The 4,739-nt window shown below is 30.3% G+C and overlaps 1 long non-coding RNA gene across 6 annotated transcripts; it reads left to right on the top strand.

Moving 5' to 3' along the window:
- Window positions 1-355: 355 nt before the first annotated feature.
- Window positions 356-4,521, top strand: LOC139852971 (uncharacterized). 6 transcript variants are annotated; one of them, XR_011761233.1, is made up of 8 exons: window positions 356-571; window positions 657-960; window positions 1,204-1,375; window positions 1,933-2,030; window positions 2,249-2,335; window positions 2,456-2,551; window positions 3,973-4,061; window positions 4,245-4,521. It is a non-coding gene; the product is annotated as an uncharacterized lncRNA (long non-coding RNA). The 6 variants fall into 6 exon arrangements; XR_011761232.1 differs by having other exon boundaries at window positions 3,907-4,061; XR_011761230.1 differs by lacking the exon at window positions 3,973-4,061.
- The last annotated feature ends 218 nt before the right edge of the window (window positions 4,522-4,739 follow it).

Raw genomic sequence — 4,739 nt, 5'->3', positions numbered from 1 at the left:
GTGGCAAAAACTCTCGTCAAATCTATAGTCTACTACATAGTATGAAAATGCCACATATATGACATCACTTTCTAATTAAAACCTTAGCTTAAAAAAATAAGAGGGACACATGTCACATATCTAACACATCTACATGATGTCATATATCATTTTGTTTTTGAATTTAAAAAATAATACCTTAACCAATAACAAATACTTTTTCAGTTAAAAAAATCTTAAAAAAATAAATACAATAAAGGGTTGTTTTAAAGACTAAACAAAAAAAGGAAGTAATTTATGGGTGATAAAAAAATACGGAGCCGTGTATAAGTCCCACGCGTGCCTGACAAATGACAAAAAACCTCGCTCACACTCGTCTGCACCTGTTCCAGACTCTCTCTCTCTCAACTCTCCTGCATCATTCTTTTCCCAAATCACAAAAACCCTAAATCTTTCAATTCTAATTCCATTAAACAACAATTCAAATTCAAATTTATAGTATCTTTCTTCTTCTACAGATCTCTTTGATTCCATTTTTTAATCTCAATTTTTCTCATTACATCTCAATCTTTTTCTACAGAACCGAGTTGCTGTAACATTTTTCTACAGATCTCTTTGTATTTTATGATACATGTTTCATCTAATATGGGTGTTGTAATAAGTGTTGTTTTTTTCAGAATATACAGCAAATCGGAAGAGAAAAAGAAGGCGGAGGAAGACTTAAAACCAGCTGCCGGAGATAAAAAGGTGGATATGGGTTCGTTGTTTCTTCCATTCCTTCGTGATTTTGTATTTTTTTCTTAATTTAATGTTTTTGTTTGCGCTGCTTTGCTTTCTTTTGTTTTCTTTTCTCCATCGTTTGCTGAATGATCGCAAACATGCTCATGTGGATGCTCGAAGAATGAAGTTCGAGGATAAACTTGGAAACTGCATATATACATGGAAAATTTCTGAAGTGAAAGTTTTTTTGTTTTTATAATGGTAATTCTAATTATAACTATTGAATTTCAAGTTATTATGTTTGGATGAACAAGACCCATTTTTTAACTAACTTTATTTGTAAGGTTTTTTTTTTTTTGTATAATGGGCAGTCATTTATCATAGTCTTTAATATCGTTTGTGAATTATTTTTTTAGCTCATAATTGGTTTATTTATCTTACAAAGCTTTGTTTGTAAAATAGTGAGACACTAACATACATATGTTTTTTTTTATGAACTTGAAGTGTTTGCCTACTTTGTGTATTATATGATGTAAACTCAAGCAAATTACCTTCCAATGTTTGGGAGATGGGCAAAGAATATTAACATTGAAGATGATGTTCGGGAGATGGCCAAAGAAGGCTGCTGAAGCAATAAAGAAAGGTCAATATTATGCATGAGATATGTGGCAATATCGTAAGTAATTTATTTAATTGTATTAGATTTAAATTTGTATTATTTGATAAAAGGGGAATAACATAGAAAGAACAAGAATAAGCAGGTTAATTTCTTCCTGGCAAATTGCAACCCATGTGTTTTCAATTAACTTTGATATCTTTCTCGACTTTTGTATTTGAATTATTAAGAATGACATTTAATAGTGATGTGCCTTTTTTGTACAAGTTTAAGGTTATTTCTATCATTTTTGGAGGTTGAATGGGTGTCAATATGGGTCAAAACGAAAGAGGGCATGGCATAACAGGGCTAGGTTATGTTAATCCTCTATTTTTCTGGATTTGTTTTGAGACAGTTTTTTTTTTTTTTTTTTTTTTTTTTTTTTTTTTTTTTTTAATTTCAAGAATCTTGCCGAAAGGTTAGTGTTTCATGTTTTGTTTTTCATTGTTTCATAAATTTTATGTATAGAAGTAGATTTTGTGTGTTATTTTTATTTGTTACTAAACCTAAAAGATACAGAGTAGTCGTTCCTAAAAAAAATACAGAATAATTGTTTTCTTATTTCATGATTTTTTCAGTTATCAAATACCAGTGGAGTTTTATCATCTTGCTTTTACAGCAAATGCATTCAACAAGTGACTTTCGATTGGTCGTAGCAGTGGGATGTACTAAGAAGGTGTAATTTTTTAAATGTTAATACTCTATTGCTATTTCATTCGACTCTTGTGTTCCTCCTGTTCTGTCTTGACAAGCAACAAGTATTTGATTAGGTAACACTAAAGGTTTAGATGAATGAACAGATTAATTCAGTTTTTTAACAATTAGTTTTTCTGCAATACTTCCTAAATTATTTCATTAGGCAACAATAAAGCTTATTTGCTTAAATTATTGTAGGTTGCAGCTATGTGGATCAACAACTTGATCTCACTTCCACTTCAAGATTGTAATCAACAAAGTATTTTTTTTTATGGCACTATGAAGGTAAATGGATGTTATTATTTATCTACTATAATACACAAGTTTAAGGCTCATATATAATAACTTAAAAGTGGTCCATGGAAACTAATAAACTCACTTTTCACTGTTCATGGTTATGTGCAGCTTGAGTAGTTTTATCAAGGAATCGATAGGAAAGAGCTTTTCAATTTGGATTGGGAAGAGCATGGATTGTTTTCTTCACGATGAGAAATAATACAAGTAATTTCAATTATAATTCATATTTATCTTTATAATATAGTAATTTAGACCCATATGCTATAGATACTATAACTTTGTTTGGTCATATCCAGAACTGTAGGATCTGAATTAATTAACTTGATTAACTTGAGAACCGATTGAATGCCTAACTGCATATGGAGATACTTTTGTGTTTATAGGAGTATAAAATACTTATGTGGTGGAGGGTTGGAAATGAGTTAATTACTGTAGGTGGCATTTCTCTAAAGGGGGATGATTCTCACACACTTTTTTGATCCTCACACACCTATTTTAACCTTTTACTCTTCTAATAATACTCAATTGGTGTGTGAGGATCAAAAAAGTGTGTGTGAGAATCATCTCCCTTCTCTAAAACACCTTTCATTTGAAATTTTTTCTCTTCATTTTATGCTAAAAGACTTTGAATTTTGAATTCTCAATCAAGTCCCTTTTATGTTATACTTTATATATATATATATATATATATATATATATATATATATATATATATATATATATATATATTGGTAGGATCAAGAGGGAAGTAACCAATCGGGGGGAAGCGGGGGGAAGCAAAAACTTTTTTTTTTTCGTTTTTTGAAAAAACTTTGTTCACGAACATTATAGATGAGATGAAAATATGAACATTTAGTACAGACACTTTGTGATAAATATTTTTATTTTGGCGGGAAAACGCTCGAAGAAGTAATATATAACAATTATCGTGTTTTTCGAGCGTATGTTGAGGTTTTAGCTATTGGGGTTTAGATATTAAGTTTTAGATATTAGGGTTTATAGGGTTTAGATATTAGGGTTTAGAAATTTAGGGTTTAGGGTTTAGATTTAGGATTTAGATTGAGTTTTTAACACGAACGGTTTAGAGTTTAGGGTTTAGGGCTTAGGGTTTAGGGTTTGGTGCTTTGGGTTTATGTTACACCAAACCCTAACATAAACCCAAAGCACCAAACCCTAAACTCTAAGCCCTAAACCCTAAACTCTAAACTCTAAATCGGGCTAAATTTTACTTCACAAAACATGAAAAAAAATCGTTCATATTCTTCACGAACAATATTATCTTGAATGTTATTTTTGTCGATCGTTTTCCCGTCTAAATAATAATATTCATCACGAAGTGTCTCTTCTAAATGTTCATATTTTCGTGTGATCTTGATGCCGGAAAAAAAATTCCAAAAAAACGAAAAAAAAAAAATTTGCTTCCCCCGTTTCCCCCCGATTGGTTACTTCCCCATTGATCCTGCCCCTATATATGGGCAGGATCAATGGGGAAGTAACCAATCGGGGGAAGCGGGGAGAAGCAAATTTTTTTTTTCGTTTTTTTTTGGATTTTTTTTCAGGCATCAAGATCACACGAAAATATGAACATTTAGAAAAGACACTTCGTGATGAATGTTATTATTTAGGCGGAAAAACGATCGACAAAAATAACATTCATGTGGTGTTCGATGTTAATTGTGCTGGTGTATAGAGGCAAGGATAGTTTGCCTTGCCGGTGAGTTACCTGATTTAATTAATATATTCATTGAACTATTTTGTACTTCAATACATCTTTTTACTACTTTATGTGGTGCTTGACGTAAACTATGGTGGTGTTTAGTTATCACATTGACTTTGTTTTGTTACATGTATTTTTCTAACATCAAATCTCATATTCTTTTGTATCTAATCAAAGCAGGTGCCATAAAAGAATGTAATTACTTATTATGATAATGTATGAAAGGTGTTCGATGAAATGCAATCATGAGATACGAGATCTGTTCACCTATATTATTGGTGAGAAAGATTTTAAAGTCTATAATTAAATTTACAAGGAGATGCTACAAATGTGTAACAATTACTCCAGTATTGAATTCAAGCTATTTAAGTTGATTATTGAATCTAACTATTATTTACAAATAAATCTCTTACACATTTTATAGGTTTTGTTTTTAAATATTGTGTTATTTGTTTAACGTGCTTTTCATTTCGTTTGTTCATGTTTTTGTAATTTAAAGATTATGCTTTTGGATTTTTTTTCTTTAATTGTCGTTCTTTCAACAATTTGGTTAAACATTGTTGTTTTTTATCTCATATAACTTGATGACTTTCGTTACTTTATCTGCACGTTGATTATATAACGTATCATTAAAAAAAAAATCTTAAAAATTCCATGATTTTACGGGTCTTTGCA

The sequence above is a fragment of the Rutidosis leptorrhynchoides genome, chromosome 6, assembly GCF_046630445.1.
Source record: "Rutidosis leptorrhynchoides isolate AG116_Rl617_1_P2 chromosome 6, CSIRO_AGI_Rlap_v1, whole genome shotgun sequence".
Taxonomy (NCBI): Eukaryota; Viridiplantae; Streptophyta; class Magnoliopsida; order Asterales; family Asteraceae; genus Rutidosis; species Rutidosis leptorrhynchoides.
This window is presented reverse-complemented; position numbering and strand designations above follow the sequence as displayed.